Raw genomic sequence first — 25719 nt, 5'->3', positions numbered from 1 at the left:
TTTTACTAGCTAAAAATCTATTTTCGAAAGGTTTAGATACCATTGTGGCATCATCAGCTCTCTTATTGCATCTTTAAAAGGGAGTTTTAACCAATGAACTCACAACGGAAATAAAATTGGAAGTGACTTCTTATACAGAACCAGTTTATACCTCCTTCCAAGGCTGGAAACAGGTTCCTCAGGCATTCTAACCTAAGATTCAGAATTTTCTATGCATTAAAATATATTTGCTATCCAAATATAAACAGTGACAAAGTTACACTTGAGAGTTAACTCTTCTGGTATTTGCAACAGTGCTTTAGGAGGCTCTAAGTATTTTTCCTTACCCATTCCAAGCCATCCAGTATCTGGAAGTTAATTACTTAGTGACCACAGATTCTGTAGTCCATATAAGATAAAATTAATAAAATTGAAAATTGTGAGCACATCTTTCAGTTCATCATCTTGACAACATCTTAGACTCTCTTATATGTCTTCTGTTACTGGCTTGGCTAATACTTCTGGTTTAGTTCTTCCAAAAATAATAATTATATCTCTAAAAAAATTAATCTCCAGCCTTTATGACATCATCCTTTTCCCTGTCAAAAGTTAGCAGTAGATTTTTAATGTTTTTATGTGTCCCTGAAAAATGGTGTGCATTGTAGTTGTGACAATACAACTTTTAACATGGGTTAAAGAATCACAGTGACTCAGCTGAAATATTTATTTTATTTTAGTAGTTGTAGTAGTAGTAGTAGTAGTGCTCATACTTTTTTTTTTTTTTTTCACATATTTGTTTCTTTACTCAGAATGTCACAGTTCCCCTACTCCTCTCCAAGGAGGTGGTGGTCTAGTCTTCAGACGTGATTTGCTTGGGAACACCAGATCCTTTGTGAGAGGGATGGTTTATGAAAAGGGGAAAGAGCTACAAGAAACACGTTTTAGTTTGGAACAAGAAAACAGAAAAGGAGTCTTTTTTTGCTTCTGATGTGTTTGTATTCAGCTGATACTTCTGATCCTGTTTGTATTCATCTGGAAATTCTGATGACAACACAAAAAAATTCAATGCCAATGGAATCATCAATAACAGGAAAACTTACAAATTCACCTTCATAATGATTTCCTCATTCAGGGTCCCTCTTTCTACTAAGCACATAATCCTGATTACAGTCAAGTCTCTTGAGGAGCAAAAGAGAGGAATGAGTGTGGAAAGAAAACAAAGAAGAGGTGGTACAGAGTAAATGAGGGTTATAAAAAACCCACATGAGACAGAAACAAGGGTGTTGAGAAATGAGGGAGAATATAGACCCTGGTGAGATGCTGGGCAGTGATTCAAAGGAGGTGTTACTAAGTTTTGAAAAGGTTTTCACAACCTGAGTACCTGGTGCATGCAGAAACATGCAGGTGTTATGAAACATGGTGGAAAGTGTTCCTTCTATGAAACGATATGTAGCACAAAAATTGGAGGTGGATCTATAATCACCATAGTAATTATCTGTGGAAAACAATAAGCTCAGAAATATCCCTTTTATATGTTAAAGAAAATCCACCTTGAAGTGACTTCTTATTCTATACTAGTAGCTGTCATAAAAACAATCAAACCAATTACCCGGAAAAGGGCAACTGAACTTATTTTTTGCTCTTACATACATGGTCCCTCTATCACAATATATACTTAGTATATTTACTCTATATTTACTGGAGTTTGTATGCCCAACAAACTGACTTGCAGAAAACCTGCAATGTGGTATACACATCTAACCAATTTAGGACATTGCTGGGGCTGGCCACCGTGTCACTAAAGGAGACTCCTGTTGGTTGTTTTTTTTTTCAGAACAGTGAGCCATGTAGCTGAACATGTCCGAACATTGAGAAGGATATTCTTTTACATTTAAATTAGTAGAAGGTTTATTGACTCCTTGTTACTAAAATGTGTACATCTAGGAATGTTTAAATTGGATGGATTCTTGATTCAGAATGCATTTCAATTAGCTCTAAGCTACCTGTACCTTATTAAATATTTGTGTCAAAATATATATTTTTTAGAACTTTAGAATAACAGATGTGATTATTAATTGATGTTTTATCATCTACTTCATTAGAAAGAAGCTATAAAAATATATCATTCAACTCATTTGCATGGAAATAAATAACAACACAAGGCCCAGTGGTCTGTGTGTGGTGGATTATGTTGCATACTAAAATATTTTGGTATGCATCATAAAATGAATTCCATTGGAATAGATTTCACTATGCAAGCTTGAGCAGTGTTGAATGAGATGTATACTGTTCATGGCATAGAATACAGAAGGGAAAGTACATCAGTATCTTCTAGTGTGAATTTAAGAAAATGATTAGAAAGTTACAATATCTTAAGGGCAGAGCAGAAAACATAATGATTGGAAATAAGAACCAATTAAGAAAAGAATTTTCATTTCATTGCTACATAGTTTGATATGGTCTGTTGCTGATTTTTTCTCTGCAGATGTTTAAATAACTAGGCTTTATTTCTTTTCTTTTCTTCATAACTACATTTATTCTTTCTTTATATTTGGATGGTCACTTCAGTTTCAAAATCCTTTTGCCTCTCTTTTTTTAAATGACTTCTTCCTCTTATACAAAATTGCTTCCTTACCTGTGAAGGAAACAAAAATGAATTTTTAAGGCATAGTAATTCACTTTTTCTTCAGAAAAAGATTTCACAATGTATTCCTCATTTCCATATGCATTTTATTTCTTTACCAAAATTAGTCACTTAATTTATTTTACACAAAGCTGCATGCCTAGACGTACAAGGTACATCTAAACTGAGCTATAAATAAGAAATTACTGTCAGAGAAAGGTACTTTGCATAATGCACAGTATTGCTAATAGTGGATCAAGATGAAAAAGGGTTGCAAGAATATTCCTTGAAGGTTGTGAGGCTCCATGTTTTTCTACCCATGTATTAAAGACGGAGGTGTAAGTGACACCCAAGGCCTGTTCCCTATATTGGGTTACAATTTATATGTTTATGATAAATATATTTCACATCTCTAGTGAACATCATTTTGCACGTTTAACTGCTTGTTGTCCCATTGCAGGGATGTTATAATTTTATGTAGAAGTGGGAAGAAACTGTATTGACAAAAAAAATTGTCTGTTTTACAACGTTTAGTCTAATGAGCCTTTTTTTTTTTTCAGGACCAATTTAGTAAATGAAAAAAAAATGTGCAAAACATACTTAAATTGACTTGGTATGAATGAAGAAGAATGACTAATTGTTCAAATAGCATGTCTGTCTTTGTGTCTATGCAGAAGCATAGCATACATGAGAAGTCACTGTTAATGCAATTTTTCTGGCAAGGAGTAGATGATGAAAAGGAAACTGTTCTCCTGCTACAAGATATAAAACTGAAGAAAGGGAAGCGAAAGGGAAGGGAAGGGAAGGGAAGGGAAGGGAAGGGAAGGGAAGGGAAGGGAAGGGAAGGGAAGGGAAGGGAAGGGAAGGGAAATATGAATATGAATATGAAACAATGAAACTGCTCACCACCAACTGACCGATGCCCAGCCTATCCCCGAGCAGCCGGTCCCCCCACCCCGGCCAGCACCCCCATATTAATTGTTCAGCATGACCCCATAAGGAATGGAATACCCCTTTGGCCAGTTGGGGTCAGCTGTCCTGGTTCTGTCCCCTCCTGGCTCCTGATGCACCCTAAGACTGCTCACTGGCAGGAAATTGTGAGAAGCTGGAAAGTCCTTGGCTTAGTGTAGGCACTGCTCTGCAACAATTAAAACATCAGTGTGATATCAACAGTATTCTCATCCTAAATCCAAAACACAGCACTTTACCAGCTCCTAGGAGGAAAATTAACTCTATCCTAGCCTCAACCAGGACCATCTCCAGACTGTTTTCTCCTTTGTAGGCTAAAGTTGACTAGCCTTCAGACTTAAAATTTTAATTCTCCTGAAATTTTACCCTTTTTCTATTTATCTCCTTTCTTCTGTGAACAGGTAAATTGCTGTCTAACCTCTACCCAAATAACGATGAACAGAATGAAATTACTCTTATACTTGTTTCATGCAAGTAATACTCATCAGCTGAGGCTTGGAACTCTCAAAATATTAGAACTGATTAATCTTTTCCTAACAGGAACCGTTGTTGAAGGAGTAAGTTAGGTGAGTGAGGCAAAATTCATCCCAGAGTTGTACTCCACACCAGAGGATGAATATGGTTTAGCATAATTCATAGCCAATCCCTAACCTGGTAAGAGTAACATGGACTAACCAACAATGTTTACTAGGAAAGATAACCTGTTGTGTTCAGTTCAGATATACAGCTACTGAATAGGGTCTTCACCCTTTAAAAAACACTGAAACTTCAAAAACATTGATGTAGAGGGAAAAGTCCAACTGAAATACAAATTAAAGCAACTTTAATCTAGTATCAACCAACATTTATCTTTTGTTATTGTTCAGAAGGATCAGCTTTTGAGGTGAATTTTGTCTTTTTTTCAGAAATCTTGATATTGTTAATAGGACTACTTATATTCAATGTGTAAAAACTTCGTCACAGGAAAATTCAAATAGATTCACATTTTGTTTCTTGTAAAGTAAACAAAGGGGTCTCAGAGAAAAATAATAGATGTTTCAAGCAGAACAATGGTGCATAATGTTTCAACATGACTTGGACTACTGTTTGTGAAACCATATTCCATTACAGCTTGGCTTAAGATAGAACTTTAATATAATGCAAACGCTTGATGTTAGACTTCCAAAAAGAGAATTCTGCTAAAGTTCAAACATGGCCTCTTAATACTTACAAAACTTCATAAATAATTCTTTTAATCTGACTTTGTAAAGTGGAAAAAAAAATGACCACTGTCTGCAACAGTGTACTGGGTTTATGTGGCAAGGTTTTAGTAGCTTGGGGGCTGCAGGGATGGCCTCTATGAGAAAAGACCAGGTGCTTCTCCATGTCAGATCCATGTCAGTTCCAGCAAGTTCAAAAAGGGACTGGCTGCTGGCCAAAGCTGAACCAGTCAGGCTGAAAAACATTGCACAGCAGCAGCTGGGAGAGAGAAGCGAGAAAATGTGAGAGAAACAACCCAACAGAAACCAAGTTCCACGAAAAATAAGCAGGAGGAGGTGCTACAAGCAGAAGGTCCCCTGCAGCTCATACAGAGGGTCATGGTGATGCAAATTGTCCCCCTGAAGACCATGGTATACCACATTGGTGCAGATCTCCACACTGCAACCTATGGCAGAGCCCACACCACAGCAGGTGGATATGGTCTGAAGGAAGCTGAATGGTCTGAATGTGGAGAGTCCCTGCAGGAACAGACTCCTAGCCTGAACTGCAGCCTGTAGAGAGGAGCCCACACAGAAGCAGGTGATCTGGTGTGGAGATTCTTCTCTGTCTCGTTCATTTTTTGGTCTAAAACACCATCACCTACTTCTTTGGAACAGATTATAATAAAATAATTTTCCAATATCTCAGATTGGGTGCAGATTAAGTATTATTTTCAGGAAATTAATAAAACAGGGAGACCATGTAGATTGTGGTCTTCAATCAAATATTCCTATAATATATCTAATATCTGATATAAGATAATATGTCTTTTGAAATTTAAAGAAAGTCCATATTACCTTCTGACATTTCCTAGGAGAGTAACTCAAACACGTGAAATAATGACTGCACTACTTAATTTCCAGGCAAATAGGCTATACATATTATAAGCTATAAATTATACACTTATACATATGAAGTGAAGAATTATATAAATGAATACATAATTACTGTCTCCACAGAAATCCAGCAAAGGTAAACACAAGTTTGGAGAAACCATTTAATTGTTCAGAAATCACAGAGATTCATGACTATGACTTTCCCAGTTTTGATTCTCTTTGCAAAACAAATGTTACATTATTAACTTACTTTGAGTAAGTAAAGAAATTTTGTTGTGTCCATTTAAATAGAGAAAATACCTATTGTTGGTTATTCTCATTATTACTTTCAGTTTTCACTCACTGGATTGTGATGGAAAAGTATTTCTACCACTTATTAGCTTTATATTGCAGGGTGTATTGCTTTACTGATGATAATTTTGAGTTTTTTTCTTGGTAAATGTTAAATAGTACCTGAGAGATGAAAGTAGAAGGAGGAGCTAAATCCATAGATCAGCATGAAGATAAACATAACAAGTAGTTGAGCATGTTACTGATAGTGGCAGATGACCCTGCACTTGTACTCCATTATTTACTAGCTTTCAAATGTTGACATTATAAATTTTAGAATTTTAATAAAAGTTTTGATACGGTACCTTTGTAATTTCCTTGCAGCCTTTCATATTTTTTTTAAATGTATTGTAGTAATCCCCAAATCTCACTGACAGACATAATTCTAGACTAGCCCTACAGAAATGCCTTCTAGAATTTTATAAAAACTCAGATTAGCTATATGATTCTTGGGCCAATAAAAGATCTGCATGGCTTCCTCTTGATAAAACTACACTTAAAATATCCACCAGACAGATTAAATAGTCACCAGAGGACTACCAAGAGACTTCTGAGAAAAGGAGTCATTTTGAAAAGATTAACATAAGACAGAATACCTGTGATAGTGGGGAAGGACCTTGGAGTAAGCCTAGTGGGATCATAACAGCACTTGAACCTGTTTTGGTACTGTCAGATGTCTCTACCAGCTTCACTCCCCCAACCCAGGACAGGCAGAGCATCCTGCCTGCCAGACAGTGTGAGCTGCCAGCACCCAGCTTGTGGGGTATCAGCACAGAGGAGCAAGTAGAACTCACCTGAAGTGTGCAATTGTGACTACTGGAGAGCTTTGTTACCAGCATGTGGGTCACCAGGGTGTGGGAAGCAACAGGGGTAGACATGAAACTGGAGCACCCACACAGTGTGTATAAATATGAAGATCCACAGAACTATGTGTATAGGGGCAGGGAGGGAAATTTTGTGGAAGATTTATAGAAGGTTGTTCAGAAGTCTGTAGGTGTTCATTAACATTTTGTAAGTGTCTAGAATTCTAGTTTATGTATTGCATTGCTGGTATTGATCCTGAAGTTAATGTTCACTGATCGCCAGTTAATTACATGTTGTAAGTAAACTAAATTTCTTTGATCATCACCTGGCTTGAAACACTTGAGTTAATTAGCTTTTTCCTTAAGGCACTATAGTTAATATTATTTCCTTTACTATTCCTTTAGGAATTTTAGAGTATTATTCATTGTAATTCCACATAATTTACATAGGACTGCTGGCTTTATTCTACAAATTCTCAAGAATCTAAGAGGATATGTACATTATCCAAGCATAAATAGATGAATCTATATACTCATCTTACTGATGTTATTCACTTCTCACAGAAAACATTTCTTTCTGAATGAGAGGGAAAAATAAAAAAAGTTACATTGTGGGGTGGTAGACATTTAAACTGTTCATTTGATCCTTGGTCCTGCAATTAGGACTTCATCTTGCAGTCATTTGTCAAACTTAGTGGGAAGAATACACAGTGAATGAGAATCTGCCAGTGTGAATCTGCGCATTGACATTAAATGAGAGAAAAATTCAATTCCTTACTAAATTTCTATCACTAGTCTCCTAATGTAACGAGCATAATAGGAAATAATTGGCTTCCTGAAAGAAGAAAATAAACTTCATCTCATCAAAGGAAAAAAAAAAAAAACTCGAAATTAAATCAGATTTAATTAAATCTAATTTAATTCAGTAGTTTTTTTGTTTGTTTGTTTTTTACATGAGGAGAACATACTGTTTCTTCTTTAAACTAACATTTTCAAACACGAAAAGTTTATACAGTCATTAAGGTTGGAAAAGACCTTCAAGATCATCTGGTCCAACCATTCCCCTACTACCAATATCACCCACTAAACCATGTCCCTAAGCACCAAGTCCAACGTTTCCTTAAAATCTCCCAGGAACAGTGACACCACCACTTCCCTGGACAAACAGTTCCAATGCCTGACTACTCTTTGTGAGAAGAAATGTCTCATAATTTCCAACCTAAACCCCCCCGGCACAACTTGAGGCCATTCCCTCTACCCATGAGCATCCAGCTTTTAAAAACCTAGTTTAAAGCCCTCTCAATGAGCCATGCCAGCTCCTGGGCTAGGATCCATTTCCTCCTTTGAGACAGGTGGGACCAGCCATCAATCAGGCCAGGCACCGAGTAAACCACCCCATGGTCAAAAAAATAAAAAATTAAAAATCCTGTGATTGCACCAGCCTCTCCGCCAGGTATTGATCAGCTGGGCTTTCCAGGTCCTTTCAGTACCCCTCCCCGCCACTGAAGGGATATAGAAAAACACCAGCTCTGCTCCCACTCCAACCACTAACCGCCACAATCCCCTGAAGTCCCTTTTGATAATCTTCATGCTTCTCTTAGCGATTTTCACATCTCTGCTAACCTGAACTATCAGTAAGGGATAATAATCAGAGGACCAAACTTGCCTCATTTTTCGAGCTGTTTACCTCAACAATAATGCTTTGTGTACAGAATAAATGAGAACAAAAAATCATGTTTTGTAGACAAAAAGAAGTGACTGATGGTTGAAGGCTGATCACATCTGTATGACAAGCAGTCTTGTGCTTCTGCGGTGGAAGGAATTTAAGGAGTAGGAACATCTTGTTTTGTCAGTCTTTCTCTGTTTTAACTCCGGTGCTTTTGGCCCTCTACCCAGCTGTGGGTCTCTGTGTCAGCAAGTTCTTTTCAGCTTATATTTCCACATGGATTATTGGCAAATTGTGAAGTGTATACAAAGCAGCAGGATTAATCCCCCACTTTATAAACTTTATGCATACATTATATTGTAAGAGAGAAAAGAAAATCTCACTGCTTCCATTTTTCCTCTTGCTTCTCTTTTCTGAAGATTTTAAAAGACTTTACAAAAAATATCTGGAATGTTATGCACCATTTTGTTTCACTGTTATTGCTTTCTTCTAGTGTAACTCATTGCCCTTATAAAGTCTGTCTTATATTTTTTATCTTACAGTGATGAGAAGTACCTAGCAGAATAGGCAGAAAGACCACATTAGGGAATTTGAAGTTTTTCTATTCTATTCAATCTTTTTTTTAGTCAATAAATTACAATTTTTACTTGAGAAGGATTAAAGCCTTGTGAGATGAACTTCAACATTATCATTCTGCAAGGAATGCATGTTAGATCTTAAAAAATGAGAAACAGTTTTGTGGCTGAGCACATTTTTTCTTTTGCTCTGCACTGGAATGCATGACCCCTGTTGCCTGCTAAGCGTAGGGTAAGGGTGCAAGCACTTGAAATATATGTGATTGAACTCAGCATGTACAGCTCCAAAGTACTCATTCTCAGTGAAAAGGAAACTGTTTTTTACCAGAATATATATACCACAAGAATGCCACGCATAATTTTCAATAGTAGGCTACCATAAAAAGTCTCTCTCTTGAAGTACTACCGAAATGTTAGGGTTGCTTCTGAAATTCTGCCCAGTGTGATGTCATACAATGTGCTTCCTTAGGTGACTAGGTACATTGAAGTTTATGACTGGTTCTATATTGCATTTGAATGTGAGTACATCAAGGCTTATATAACCAGTGACACAATGTAAGTTCTACAGTACCAAGGACCTCTGATTTAAAAGTACACACTCCACAAATTCTAAATATTTAATCATGGTGTAGTTAAAATAAATCTTTTTTTTTTCTTTCCCATAATAATTAAAAGTAGAATGAATGGTGTCCACAGATGGATGTTTGCGAATGCCGTAGTAGACACATTTTTGTATTTTGCTGAGGTTTGCCTCCTAGATTTATTCTTCAAAAATCAAAATTATTTTGGAAGTTGTACAGAATTTATTCATCATGAAATCTGGGGAGCAGTTTAAAGACAAATATCCCACCAAATGTATCAATCTACACTAATTTGAATTAGCCCCTCTGAAAACACTGCTAATTGCCTAAGGAAAAGGTCTAAGTACATGATTTGGGTAGTCTAAAATTCAGTCGTTTTTGATTTACTAGCCCAGCAGTAGGAAATTAATTCTGTCCCTAGAATTCCACTAGTGACAACATTACTCCCCTGCCATTCACAGAAAGTTCAATTTAAGGCGCTGTTAAAGCATACCAGCCTAGATTATAATTTCTAGGTTTATTCATGGGATGACAAAGCACTAAGTAATCACAAAATCATAGAATCATTAAGGTAGGAAAAGACCTTCAAGATCATCTGGTCCAACCACCCCCCTACTACCAACGTCAACCACTAAACCACATCCCTAAGCACCATGTCCAACCTTTCCTTAAACATCCCCAGAGACGGTGACTCCACCACTTCCCTGGGCAACCTGTTCCAATGCCTGACTGCTCTTTCTGAGAAGAAATGTCTCCTCATTTCTAACCTAAACCTCCCCTTGTGCAACTTTTTTGCCTATTTTTTGTCTATTTTTTGTCTATTTTTGTCTATAAAACTACTATTTTTTGTCCTATTGCTCGTTACCTGTGAGAAGAGGCTGACCCCCAGCTCCCCACACCTTCCTTTCAGGGAGTTGTAGAGAGCAATAAGGTCTCCCCTGAGCCTCCTCTTCTCCAGACTAAACAACTCCAGTTCCCTCAGCCGCTCCTCATAGGACTTGTGTTCCAGATCCTTCACCAGTTTTGTAGCCCTTCTCTGGACATGCTCCAAGGTCTCGATGTCTTTCTTATACTGAGGAGCCCAAAACTGAACATAGTACTCGAGGTGCGGCCTCACCAGAGCTGAGTACAGGGGGCTGTTCATCTTCCTGGTCCTGCTGGCATCGCTGCCGACCTGAATTATCACTAAGGGGTAATAATGGGAGGGGCGAACAAGGTCAGGAAGTTTCCTGGTGATGTCCCTGACCCGGGCCCCAGGGAGGCAGCAGACTTCCCTATGGGTAGGGGCCGGCCAACATATGGGGCCTTCTGTTCCCTTCAGAAGGGAGTCACCTATGACCATTACCCTTCTTTCCTTCTTGGTGGAGGAAGTCTTGAGGCGTGGAGTCAAATTCCTTGCCCTAGACAGCTTCTTGTGACTCTCCCCCACATCCTCACCACCCTGTACCTCGAGCTCCAGGGCCTCAAACCTATTGTGTAAGGGCACCTGGGGAGGTGAGGCAGGTAGGGAGGGGGCTCACCTGCAACGCCAAGCAGGGACCTGTTTCCATTCCTCTCCATCTCTCAGGTCCCCTCCCTCTGCCTGAGAGCGACAGGCCAGGGGCTCCATCACTATCTGGGGTGTGTCGCCCCGGTGCCTTTCTCTCAGGCATGGCAGGGAGTGACTCCACCAGTCTAACTCCTGCTCACACTCCCTGACAGTCCTTAATCTCTCCACCTCCTCCTTGAGCTCTGCCACCAGGCTGATCAGATCCTCCACCTGCTCGCACCTCATGCAGGCAGTCTCTCTGCCACCCTCCATTGGCAGCAACAGGCTCAGGCACCCCCTGCAGGCAGAGACCTGAACAGCCACATCTTTGAGCAGGCACTCAGTCTGGGTTGCCACCATCTTTTTGGTGAGCTCTTTGGTGAGCACTTGCTGCCTGGCGGTGACCATGGCTGGGTTTGGTGTCTGGGAGGTAGCCGGTAGGTGAGCTGGTCTCCTGAGTGGGGAAGGATCCTCAGCCCTCCCTGCTATCCCTGCAGGCACAAACTGCTCTGCCACGGCCTGACTGACACACCATGCCCTGATCACCTGCCCTGCTCGCTGCTGGGGTCTGGCAGGGCCTGGCCGGGCCTATCGGCTCCCTCGGCTGCCTCGAGTGGCCTCGAAACAGAAAAGCACCTGCCTGCCACGATCCCTCGTTCAGCTGCAGAACATGACTGCCTTGCAACCGACATGTTAGAGATTATCATGTTAGAGAACCTCAAAAATATAGGTAGCGTTTTGTGGATTTCCTATGCACTTCAGTCAGAAAATGTTGGCCATCTTTGGCAGTTAGTGCCTAGCTGACAATTTTGCCTTTAGAAGTCTCCTTCAAGAGGAACAATTTAAATCTGTCTTTCCAGTAAAGGGAACAAATACAGAAGAATTCACTCAGCTTGAAATAACTTGTTTTAGGCAAAATCTTGCCATTAGCCTGCTTGCCATTTACTGTTCAAAAAGAATGTTTTTCTACAACATGTAAATGTAAGGATAATCTTCCCGATTCATCTTAATAAATGTAGTCCTGAATCTGGTAAAAATCTGGATTTTCCACATTGCATTACCCCACTGATGTTATTTTGGGCTTAAGTCAATTAAAGTTAAGCTTCAGCTAGAATTTATTTTAGATCTTAAGGATATTAAAGGATATTTGCCTTTTTTTAGGGAAAGCTAATCGGTTAATTGGAAGTTTTTTGAGTTCAAGTAATTGTGTGTTAAAATAAGTGCAATTTGTTATGTTCTAGCAGGAGGTAAAATTGCAGAGGTAAAGGTCAAAATTGCTTTTGAAGCTGAAGACTCAGTTTCATAATCTGCTGATGACTCAGAAAAAGAGATCAGGTTCACATTAACTCTTCTATTTAATTATGTTTCATCCCCTGAACAAGGTAAATTGCTGTAAAGCTGTAAAGTGTCTTCTAATGCTGTATATATATATATATATATATATATTCATTCTGGAACTTAATATAACAATGATGTTTTAATGAATAGTCAAAGGAAAATAGTACATCACTATGCAGTTCACCATAACGCTTACTGGACCATGCCTCTGATGAAATACAACAATCTCTGGCACAAGATTTCCCACCATGCAGTGGACTCATTTAGAAAAGAACTTGTCAACACTGCATGATTCAGAGAGTGATCTGCCAGGTCATTCATTAGGCATTTGCTTCAGTATTTTTGCATGCAAAACTCTTGTGGAAGATCTGAAAATGCATTATAAAGAGAAGGAAATGATGTATTCTTGCATGTTAAAAATCAGTTTCATGAATGTAAGTCTAAAAGCAATTTGAGATTACTTGATTTTTAACAGAAGCATGACCTAATCATGGAATAGGTTGGCTCTTCATTAGACTGATCACAGGCTACAATGGCTGTTCACAATTTAATATGTTTGGTTGTTTTTCTTATTGGTCTTTTTTGCACCAATTGTAATACTGCTTTTAAAAATGGTTTTGTGCTTTTATTTGAAAGGGTTTTTGTTTTGTTTTGTTTTGTTTTGTTGGGGGGGGGGGTGTACTCAGCAGAGCAGTCATCCATAAAATGGTAGACAGGGTAAATACTGTGGTTTTTGGACATCAAGCTTGAAAAGCTTGTCAGCAGAATCAAGACTTTCACTTTACAGATTGTTCCAGTTCATTGACTGAATACATGAGGAAAGAACAATTTGAGCATAGGTCAGGATCCTGCTGTCATTATTTTTACAGCATGTTTCACTGTGTGCTTGCTTAATAGCGATACAGTGAGAAGGGCAGAACTGGTGTGGCACAAACCTGGTGTGCATGGAAGAAATAATCTCACTAGATCAGATGTAAAGGGAAGCACTTAGGTAGCAAGTAAAAAAAAAAAAAGTTTAGCCTCTTAAAGTAGACATACCTGATTTGTCACAGTAGTATCAAATTTTCTATTTGTCTGGTTGCAGTACAGTCAGATGCTGAAAGAAAAAGAGTTCATCTGTTTTGTCTGTACGTGTTTTGACAGCACTATCATCTTTCATTTTCACTTTTTGCAAGTAATCTTCAAAAATCTGTACATTTTTGCCTTCTGCAGAGTTGACAAAATGGACATACTCAAGCAGGTCTTGCTGAAGTTAAAGAAAGCAACAGCAAATTTGTGTAATTCTTTTATTTCCTTCATTCTACTGAAGCTTAGAAGAAGTGGGTGAATGACTGCAAGCAGAAGTTTTCTCTTCTTTGTTAATCTATGCCAGTTCTTAACTCTTTAGAGCACTTTCAGATTTTTCTAAGAGCAGCTTATATTTATCTCTTAAAATGGCAAGGTGAAATATGTCTCTTTTTTTTCAAGCAGATTTGCTTGTCATTAAGACCAGCTGCAATGCTTGCAGAGTCAAAGACTACCAAACTGGAACTGCCAAGGCTGATAGTGCAAGGAAAGCTGGCAAAGTCATGGACAAAGGCCAGTTTGCTTGCTATTCACAGGCCTACTCTAAGCTCTCTTTACTGGCAGTCTTCCTTCTGCTATTTCTTTCATCATGCCAAATCATATCACCAGCCAGCTTTCCTCTTCTACCCCTAGTATACTTCCTATCCTGTTATATAAACAGATTTTATTGTGCTTCTGTCACTTTGCAAAATGATCTGCAGGGTATTGAGAAACAGATCAGAATCAATGTGGTGGTCTCAACTTTTGGATACATACATTTTCTCTCTTCCAAAAGCTTTCTCTTGTTCTTTCAGGCAGTACTCATAGGAAGCTCTAGGTCACCTTTTTTGTTTGTTTGTTTTTGCTTTGTTCCAAACCAGTAACTCTAGACCTTGTTTGCTGTTCAATCTTACAATTAAACACCTGCCTAATTACTACGCAACTTTGAATTCTGATCCAGTTCTATAGGGTGGCCCAAACAGGCAAAAAAATGATGAGGTGGACACTGTCATCACCATCAAGGAAAGATCATTATTGGAATAAAAATGACAACTGTCTGCTGGTAAACCACTTATCTGCAAAAGAACAATGTTAAGAGACAATGCAAATCATGGAAAATGTATGTGAAAAATGTGACTGTTCTAACCACAGCAACACTTTCAACCGTTTAATACACAATTGCTTGCATGATATATGGTTAGGCGTAAGTTCACCTACTAAGGATTTTAAATCTGTAAATTCAGGTTTAATGTGGAGACAGATACATGTATATGAATTAAATGGTGAGTTTAAAAACTGAAAGCATAGTTTGAAATCATAAACTTTGACAAGATGAAATCCAGACGAACACTTCTACCTGTGTTGTCTTTACAGCAAATCCCATAGTAATAAAGACTAGCAGCTCCAAGTAAGGAGGCAAGGCATGCAATAAAAAGCAGAGAATTTTTTATCAGTTATAAACAAACAAATGCCTCAAATGTTGAACTGGACTGATGACTGAAATAGTTGATTGGTAGCATAGATTAAGGAAAAATAATAATCAAAACAGAATTGTAAATATTTTGTCAGGTTTACAGTAGTAGTATACATTTTCAAAATGTATATATGTATGTATCTTAAATTCAGCTTTTTTACAGCAACTGTTCACAACAAGAGGAATAAAGACCTGAAATGTTGCCCAGAGAGGTTATAGAGTATCCATCCTGGCAAATTTTTGAACCTTGACTGGACAAGGTCCTGAGAAATATGAGCTTTCTTGGAAGCTGGCCCTGCTTTGAACGGGAGATTGGATTAGACACCTCCAGAAATCCCCTCCAGACTAAATTATTCTACGATTATAACCGCAGTTCACATGCTTCAGTGAGGTAGATGATCTCCAGCTTGAAAGAATTTATATTGACAGGTGTAAGTGTCCATATACATAGCAGACTTTTTAACCCATATTAAATTTTAACTTCCTTATAAATTCTTGTAACTTGCAACTCAAATGAAATTAATTCAGATATCCACCATACCACTTTAGAAAGAATGTAACTGATTTCAAGCGTATCAGTGAGATTTACCATAATTTTAATAACTTTAATAGACTTAGCTCATCATAAAAAATCTTTGTAAAATATTTAATACGTATTTATTTTGTTTGCAATCTGATAATTTGCATATCATTAAATTCTGTTCATTCTGTTCCTTCAGACTGAAGCTTGGGAGTCTGAGTAATAGAATTTCCTAAGATTGTTCATTCCCGACTCATCTGTTAAACTACTTTTTCTTTTCTCCATTTCACATATATGAAATGAAATTTTAATACACAACTTTTTATTAGGCTGCGAACAGCAATATCCAGTATTTGTATTCTACTAGCATTCTGGCCTTTGGATTCTAGAAGAATCTAGTTCCACATTTTAAAATGTAGTTTAAGCAGCTTCTGCTCTGTTTTGCTTTGCCCCCACTGGCTCGTTTTTATCCTCAGGTCTTCAGTGTAGCAGCACATTTTTATCTTTTTTTAAACAATCCTACAACTGAAATTGATCACTTTTCACTTGAAAACCTTTTTCATCACAACCAGAATTAAATTCTTGACAGTAAGATTTCACAAAGTTGAAGGAAATTCGAAATTTAGCAAGTTGTCCAAGGTCAAAACTAACTACATTTATGAACTCCATCTAAGCTGTTTGAAAAACTGAGAAATTACAATTAAAAATAATAAATAAATAAGGTGGGTTGGCTTATAATGCATTATATCATTCCCTATATTATGTTTAGGGAAATGGTCAATAATAACTCTCCTGATTTAGCTGTGTAAATATGTCATCTTTTGAGTTTTCATAGAATCATAGAATCATTAAGGTTGGAAGAGACCTTCAAGATCATCTGGTCCAACCACCACCCTACTGCCAATGTCACACAACTAACTTTGGAGATGAGGGCTTCATCCTCACAGCAGCCCTCCAGCACAGGTCTCGCCTCCCAGCCCGCCTTAGGAGCACAGAGAAGGGAGCGAAGGGAAGCGGCAGAGAAGGGCGCAGGGAGGCCGCTACAACCGAGGGTGGGGAGCAGGAAAGGAGGGCACCTCGCATCAGCGCGGACATGGCACGGCACAGCGGCCATTATGCGATGCCTCCTCCCTCACGCAGCCACCATCACGTGACACTTCCTCCCTCATGTGGCCGCCATTACATGACGTCTCCTCCCTTGCGCCGCCGCCATTTCGCGACACCTCACGCGGCTGCCGTCCCTAGACGTCGCCGCGCTTCCCGCTCCCGGCTACCGCCCGCCCGCCTCGCCCCGGCGGCGAGCAGTGGTTCCCGGCGGCCGCCAGGCGGCGCCGTCCCCCGGCCCCCTTTCGCTTTCAGCTGGCCGGTCTGCTTGTGGCACAGGGACCCAGGCAGGGGATGAAGAGCAGGCTGGAGGCCCGGGCACAGGAGTGGAGGCAGAGGGCAGTCCCTGTGCCCAAGGGGCAGCCATCTCTCTGGCAAGCAAAATGGCCCAGGAGAGCCATCCCCAGGAAAGGGGCCCTCAGCCCCCTGATGCTCCTCCTCCTTCTGCATGAAGGCATCTTTCAGGCCGCAGACACCCACTCCCAATATGGCCGTGTTGGACAATGGCCATGGCAGGTCATCACAAGGGCCATCACAGAGGCTTCCTGATGTCATGGTGGCATCTGCAGCAAATTTTGTTCAGGGCCCTATAAAACCCTCTGTGCCTGGCCCACCATTCACTGGGCTTCCAGGCCCCTCTGGTTGTGATACCCAGCAATGGTTGGAATGAAGAGGTCCTGGAGCAGTGTCTGTCATTGGCTCTGTAGGACAACAGAGAATTGGATCTTGGAACCAGAGAAGAAGTGGGGACAGAGGAGTGCCACTGGAAGAGGAGCAATGCCCATCATCATGGCAGATGATGAGAAGCCTATGGAGGTGGATCCACCTCAGGAGGAGGAGGAAGAACCATTGGGGGTAGATCCACCTCCAACCCAGCTGATGTGGCAGAACAGCATCGTGCCAGGGCTCCCATCTGCGAGGCCACAACATCGTCATCGCAGGAGCGCCTGTAGAGCTCCTTGTCCACAGCACAGCCTCCATCCCCACAATTAATTAAGAGGGGCCACCCATTAGCATCTCACAGGCTTGCCTGCAGGATGGCCTCCTTTCCCACCCCCTATTCCCCATCCCTGCCTCTCATGAAGAGGAGGCATCTCCTCTGTACAATGTCCCAAGGAGTAGGCAAGTCTGGACTTGGCTTCCTTTGGGCTATTGCACAGGGCAACAGGAGGCCTCCCTCAGGGGGCCATGCTGGGCCTTGAGTGTCTCAATGTGGGAAGGAGAAGGCTGCCCAACGAGGGATTGAAGGCAAAGTCATGCCCTCCATGGCGGTGCACAGGGAACAGCAGCAGATCAGTCAAAGCAGTGATGGAGACAAGCGTTCCTCTGAAGAACCAGAGGCTTCTGGTCTGCCAGGAAGAAGCACGGGAGTGAAGCGTTAAGTCCATTCAAGATGTTTCATTAGTGGTTCTTCCCAAGACTGGGCAACAAATTGCAATATTAATAATAATAGTAATAAACCAACAGTAAAATGACTTTCCTCTCTTACTTGGTGTCATTTTTGCTACTGCATCTGAACTGCGGCATCCTCTTCTGGTCTCCCCAGTGTAAGAAAGTTACTGATGTGTGTAGTGTGGGCCCTCCCAGGACATTTGAGGGAGCGAGGGACTGGAGCACATGGCATATAAGGGCAGGCTGGGGACACTCCTTTGATGAGAAGTAAGGAGAGAAAGCTCAGGGCTGGACCTCTCTGCTGACTACAGCTGCCTACTGGCAGGGTGTAGAGAAGATGAAACCTTCCTGTGCAACATGCTCTAGGTGACCCTGTTTGAGCAGGGGTGGTGGACTAGATGATCTCCAGAGGTCCCTTCCAGCCTCAGCCACTCTGTGATTCTGTGAACAACTCAATTATTATGGCCAAGAAACTAGATGAAGATGGGCTATTTCTTGTTACCAAACTGACATAGGATAGCTTTCTTGGCCTTGACTTTCATTCAGTTTTAACATACATTTCACAGAGAAGCTGCCTTTTTGTCCCCTCTAGCTGCAAAATACTAAGAAATGACGTGACTGGAGGGAAGGCAGGAGAGTCCCAGGCTGCCAGCTCTTGTCATTACTGGCTGGGAACTGCAGAAACAGCAACTGCAGTGATTTGGCAGTCTGGGCCTGTTCTGAAGTGAGTTGCAATCTTTTAGCAGTTGCCTAAAAGGAATGAAAATATACAAGCCAAAGATGGTTAAAACACTTTTCTGGAAGCCAGAGAAAGCTGTTCTTTAGTATTGTTTTAACAGACTGGCAACTGGGATTAACCAAGGTTACATAAAGAGTCTTATCCAGCCATGTAAGGAGAGGCATCCTGTGCAGTTTATCTGTAAACTAGTGAAGGGGTACTTTTTGCATATTGCCTTTCGGGTTGCAAACTATCCTGAATCCCTACCACACAGCTTTGCTACAAGAAAGAATCTCTTGCTGAGTCAGGGTGTTTCACAGCTCTTTCCTGCCCCCCATCAGAAAGGTTACAGACAGGTGTTGGAAAGTGGGATGAACAGCGTTTCCCTGGATCAGTGCTAGCTAGCGTTAGTCAGATTTGCAACTGATACAGCCTTAAAGGTTGCTGACACCTGTTAAAACCAGGGAGTTTGGGGAGTTTTGTTTTTGTATTATTATTCTTTCAGATGAAACACATTTCTAAAGTGAATTCTCCAATACTACAAAATGAATTTTGCAATACAGAATAAATATGCATATAAGGAACTTGTGAAAATAGCTGTTTTGCTTTTAACTTCTGTGCAGGTGCAATTAAATTCATGTGCAGACATCAGCAAACATGATCATACATGATCATCACATGAATGTGTTCTTATTTCTCAGCTACCTCTTGTCTTTTACCATTGAAGTGGAGGCTTCAACAACAACAAAAATATTTGGAAAGTACTGACCTAAAGAATCTCACAATAGAGAAGCCTGCAGTGCAGAAGTAGAGTTTGATAAAGGTTGTAGAATGGTTGACCTTGGCTTGCTGCCAAGATCACCAACCAACTGCTCTTCTGTTCTTCTTCCTCAACAGGACATGAGGAGAAAGCAAAATAAAAAATTTCATTGGTCAAGATGAAGGCCGGAAGATCACGTGCCAATTATTGTTATGGGCAAAACAGACTCTACTTGGGAAAATTAATTTAATTTGTTACCAATTAAAATAGAGTTGGATAGTGAGAAACAAAGACAAAAACTGAAACAAGTTTCCTACCTATGCAAGTAAAGATTTTGATTCAGATTCCATTCACTATATAACTGCTACATTTTTATATTCTTTCCCAAACATTATATTTTGGCCAACATGTGAGGGATTGTTCAATATGACTCATTTTGACCACTCTGAGTTTCATCACAAACATTATTTCCTATGCCTTTTCAAATACTTGATTATCTGTTTATTTCCTCCTTATTTCAAGCATACGTAAGTTTTTACTTGTACAGAAAATTTAAAAAAAAAAAAAAAAAGTTAGAAAATCATTGGAAATAGTCAAAGCCACCTCCTAAAGCTTTGCAAATTTGGGGATTAGGAACACATCTAAAAAAGACATTTTTGCTGTATTGAGGCAACATGCCTTTTGAATTCTTGCAAGTGTTTCTCTGAGTTTCTCAGGCTTATTTTGTGAAGAGATAGCAAACACTATCATTGTTTTGATGACCGCTTCAAATTTCTATGAAGGTTACTATATCAATATCGGATTATGTGTTACTAGCTTGCTCTACTGTAAAGTTAATGAGTGATATCTGTTCATCATCATTTTTGAGAGCACACTATGGTTTATTCTACTGGGTTGCTTTTGTTAGAAGTCCAGCAGATACACATAATGAACTCCTTGTTATTCACCAAAATGCTGCCCTAACAATACCATCTGTATGTCTGTGGGAACCAACTTGAGTCCTGCTGATGAGAGATGAAGTTCAGTCAATGATTAGTGTCCTCTGCAAGAGTCTTTAAAAAGTGTGATTAATCAGCTGGAAGGGGTAGCTGGTTAGTTTTTATCCCACAGTTTTGTTAGGTCAGAAACTTAGGTAATAAGGACAGAAGACTTAGATAAAAAGTGCTTTAAAAAGTCATCAGAATGAAAATAGGCTTCAGGCTTTTCTATATCACTTAATAAACAGTGCCCCTGACAATCTACTTCCTTGTTCTGCGTAAACTGCAGTCCTATATAATTTCATCAATCTAAATCCACAGGCATAGGGTCATTTATGCAATCATTCAGTCCTTTGTCTCCTAGGTAACACTCATTGAGAGATGAAATATGGCCACCCACTTTCTTATCTTCTGTTACTTGTTCTCATGCTAATCTGTATAATTCATTAGTTTCTTCCTCCTCTTTCCCCCTTTACACTCAGTCACTTTGTTTAGGCGAAGGTTGAATAGAACAATTATTTAGCCCTTCAGTTGTACAGAAAATGAAGAAGTATTTAGATGAGAACATTAAAAACTTGACAAATCCATACACTGAAGAGTGCATGTAAACTACAGGTAGGTCTTTTATTTTACTCTGATGGAAAAGAAACAAGTCTTTGCAAAATTTAATAGCTCAGAATATGAATTAAGGTTCTCTTTTAGATTAAAGAATATTTTAGATTCTTTTAGACATAGAATTTAGAACCATATTTTTTTCTGATTCAATTTCAGTTACCATTTGCACTTTAAAATAGTAGCAAACTTAATTTGGCAAACTTGTTCTATATCAAAGTGTAAACATTTTTATTGTTTGGAAAAAATGATCCACCTTCTACATTCAGACAGGTGTATTTGACATATTATATCAAAGGACTGATTATCAAATCTACTGTATTATCACAATTGACATTGCTACTTTAGAAGAAGATTATGTTATTTGTATTTTAGAAATGTCCCTAAAATTTCTCCTTTGCAACTTTTTGCTCCTGACCAAGAATTAGAATTTTCCTCAAAGAACTCTGATTTTTGGACTCATTTAACAGCTTTTGTTCTTACATCACAAAGTCTGTGATTACTTTTCCAGTATGTTGGCTTCAAAAGGCCATGTTAATTGCTCCATAATAAAAGCTGAGAAAAAAAAAAAAAAACTTATAAAGCTGTGATAAACCTTGAATAGTGATTGTTGTGTACCTTCTCCTCAGAATATGTTGTTGTAAGAGTTGATAGTGATGACAGAATGATCTACCTCATCATCTCAAATTAAGCTCTGTGGAATACTCAATTAGTGGTTGCTTCATACTAGTTTTATATCAGTCATGGAAAAAACAGTGCAGCTAAACCAACATAAAAGTTGTGCAGCAATGATAAGCCAGGCCTTTCGATCTTCTTTGTTTTCTCAAACCTTTTCAACTTCAGATACAATCCAGTGATTTTACATGTACGCATATTAATTGCAAGTATTAAGAGACCGAATGATGATCTCTAATTTTTTTTTTTTTTTTTGGAGAGAATGAGTCACCCAAACTGCATTCAGCTTTATCACATGAGAATAGAGAACACTAGCTTCTGCTGTTGGTGAATCCAACTAATTGTGTTTTTGTATTTTGCTATGAAGTAACATCTAAAGCATGGAAGCCCAGGAAGAAAAAAAAATATATATATCTTCTCCCAAGACTTACATTTTTAATATAAATATTCTTTCAGAACAAATAAGGAAAAGAATTAGAAGTTTCAAAGAATACAGGACTTCTGAAGAGTTTTCAAAAAGAAAAAAGATTTGTGAAGTATTTGACTACAAGATATCTTTTGATCTCCAACCTCATATGAAAAGAATTTGTACGTTAATACATTATATGTATATAATATTCAGCCCGTGCTTTAGAACCTTGACTTATCACCTGCATTTAAGAATTGCTTTCCCTTGAAATATAATATGGCCTCTGCAATTCTGCTCCACTTGCTCTGAAACACTGGCTTTATGTCCTGTAAACCCCTTAGTAGAGGCCCTGGCTCTTTTAATATTGGTGTTAAGTATCTAATTTAAATCTAAGCTAAGAGAGCAAATCTTGGAAGGTCGACTGTAGAAGCTCTTATAGTATATGGAAAAATTCTTGAATATTTTCATGACAACCCCTTCATTAGATGGAATGACAAAGTTTCTGAGTTTCTGATTCAGGGTAGTCCATGTCCAAAAGAAGATAACAGACTATATCTGTAGTAGACTGGTAGACTTTTTCATGGGAAGACTGAATATAGGACCACAAGTTCAGTTATGCTGTTCTTGAAATTCATGAATCAGCTGCAGAAGTGATAGACTGCATAGTTGAGAGGGATAAGCACAGTACTTCTAGACTTGCTGTGCATACATAAAATGAGTATTTATTTTCTAATTTTGGAAAAGAAAGCAGATAAATAACAGAAGTACAAAATACAAGGAATGTCTTGCTTTGCTATTCCTTATCTATCTGGGGCTATTCTTAAGTATTACATCATCACTGTTACAATTTTTATTAGGTAGTTTAAGTTTGTAAAAATAAATATTCAGGCATTGCATTTATATTTTCAAATAATAAATGATCTAAATACAGTCTAGATAGTATATTAATCTATTTGTTGTCTTGTTTAGAGCCTGTAATATATTTTCTTAAAATATTTGAATGACTGAGAAGATTTTATTATTGCCGAGTCCTGCACCTGGGAAGTGACAACCCTGGCTATACGTACAGACTGGGTGATGAGATACTCTGGAGAGCACCCCCGCAGAGAGGGATCTGGGGTTTTTGGTTGATAGCAAGCTGGATATGAGCCAGCAGTGTGCCCTGGCAGCCAGGAGGGCCAACCGTATCCTGGGGTGCATCAAGCATGGCATAGCTAGTCAGTTGAGGGAGGTGATTGTCCCACTCTGCTCTGCGCTGGTGCGGCCTCACCTCAAGGACTGTGTGCAGTTCTGGGCACCACAGCACAAAAAGAACGTGAAACTGTTGGAGAGTGTCCAGAGAAAGGCTACAAAAATGGTGAAGGGCCTAGAGGGGAAGACGTATGAGGAGCAGCTGAGGTCACTTGGCCTGTTCAGCCTGGAAAAGAGGAGGCTGAGGGGAGACCTCATCGCGGCCTACAGCTTCCTCACGAGGGGGAGTGGAGGGGCAGGCGCCGATCTATTCTCTTTAATGACCAGTGATAGGACCCGAGGGAATGGTGTCAAGCTGCAACAGAGGTTCGGGCTGGATATCAGGAAGAGGTTCTTCACTGAGAGGGTTCTCGCACACTGGAACAGGCTCCCCAGGGACATGGTCACAGCACCAAGCCTGTCGGAGTTTAAGAAGCGTTTGGACTGTGCTCTTAGTCACATGGTCTGAATTTTTGGGTAGACCTGTGTGGTGCCAGGAGTTGGACTCAATGATCCTTGTGGGTCCCTTCCAAATCGGGATATTCTGTGATTCTACGATTCTATGATTTTCATTTTCTTCTTTTCTGTAAGAAGTTCAGTTCAGTAAAAATTTGGTATACACCTGATTTCAGGGTTTCCAGGTTGTAGCACTCTTGTTGCTTTCTGAGACATTTTGAGGGTGTATCATTCCTGGAGGTCTCTAAATATGCCCATTCACATATATGTTTCAGTGGTTGATTATTTTTAAAAACATAATTGAAAATGTTTACAAATGTGCTGTTAAGGTAAAATGTAAACTACAGAGACAAACGAATTTGCCTAACGATTTTTCAAAGAGACATCAATACAGGAGACAAAGTTATTAGACTCTTGGCATTTTTTTATTTATTTTTTTTTTTTGCTAATACAGTTTACCTTGTATTTGCTTTTTTAAATTGTTGTCATGAGTTTTAAGGTCTCAACTCACAAAGACAGTTAAAACATTATGCTGACTAATGACATGACATAGATTGTTTTTGTCAGAACGAGAAGGAATGCAGAAACTGTTAAGTGTAATTAATCCCCTTCTCCTTAGGAGTGTACTGACGAAGTGTAAAATCAAAAGTGTGATGGTATGTGGGGAAGAAGTATTTCCTATTTACCCCTAGAATTGAGGACACACAATGAGGTTCTCCTACTAAAGATGAATCACAGAATTACAGAATTGTAGGGGTTGGAAGGAACCTCAAGAGATGATCTAGTCCAATCCCACTGCCAAAGCAGGTTCCCTAGAGCAGGTTGCCCAGGTAGGCGTCCAGATGGGTCTTGAATATCTCCAGAGAAGGAGACTCCACAACCACCCTGGGCAGCCTGTTCCAGTGCTCCGTCACCCTCATCGTGAAGAAGTTCTTTCGCATTTTTTGGTGCAAAACTTCCAGTGATCCATTTTGTGGCCATTGCCCCTTGTCCTGTCCCCATAAACCACTGAAAAGAGGTTGGCCAAATCCCTCTGTCTCCCACACTTAAGGTATTTATAAACATTAATAAGATCCCCTCTCAGTCTTCTTTTCTCAAGGCTGAACAGACCCAGGTCTCTCAGCCTTTCCTCATAGGGGAGTTGCTCCAGGCCCCGTATCATCTTTGTGGCCCTTTGCTAGACTCTTCCCAGGAGATCCCTGTCTTTTTTGTACCAGGGAGCCCAGAACTGGACACAGGACTCCAGGTGAGGCCTGACCAGGACAGAGTAGATGAACATGTGCTGTTGGGAAGCTGTAAGTGTTCTGGCTTGTAAAATACCCTGCATTCATACCAACAGAGTAACTTACTTGAACAGATAACACGATTTGGGGTTATTAGTCTGCTGAGAAGCCACTCCTGGAGTGGCTTTTTTATTTTTTTTGCTAACATTTATACTTCCCAACTGAAAATCTAAAAATGAGTTTTTGAAGCATCCTTTTACTTTCTGAAATCTTCTGAGTTTATTAAACATATAAGAATTCATGAACAACATAAACTCTGTGTTGCAAAACACTAGTTTTATCTTCCCTTACTTATTACTAGATTTCTTTTTCGTAGAAAAATAATTAAATTAGATCATTAGGTGCGTTTCACAAAACCATCTGATAAACTCTCTGTATATTTTGGTGCTCTTAAACAACTACAACAATCTTCCTGAACTTCTTCCTTGTAAGTTGTTTTTAATTTACAGTGTAAGGTATCTTCCAAGCTCCGAATGTTTTGGCATAGTCATGCATTCATTTAAGAGTGATTCACAGAAAACACAGATTTTCCCTGGCATTCATTATGATATTGTCTTGTCCTACTCGGTGGGTTGCAAGGGAGGTGGTTCTTAATCCC

General features: G+C 39.4%; 1 long non-coding RNA gene across 1 annotated transcript; it reads right to left on the bottom strand.

Moving 5' to 3' along the window:
- Positions 1 to 766: 766 nt before the first annotated feature.
- On the bottom strand, positions 767 to 21129 carry LOC121074078. The gene is made up of 3 exons (XR_005822094.1): positions 14869 to 21129; positions 13506 to 13563; positions 767 to 2614 (listed from the first exon to the last, which is right to left on the bottom strand). It is a non-coding gene; the product is annotated as an uncharacterized LOC121074078 (long non-coding RNA).
- Positions 21130 to 25719: the final 4590 nt, after the last annotated feature.

The sequence above is a fragment of the Cygnus olor genome, chromosome 8, assembly GCF_009769625.2.
Source record: "Cygnus olor isolate bCygOlo1 chromosome 8, bCygOlo1.pri.v2, whole genome shotgun sequence".
Taxonomy (NCBI): domain Eukaryota; kingdom Metazoa; phylum Chordata; class Aves; order Anseriformes; family Anatidae; genus Cygnus; species Cygnus olor.
Note: the sequence above shows the minus strand (reverse complement) of the source record. Positions and strands in the feature narration are given on the sequence as shown.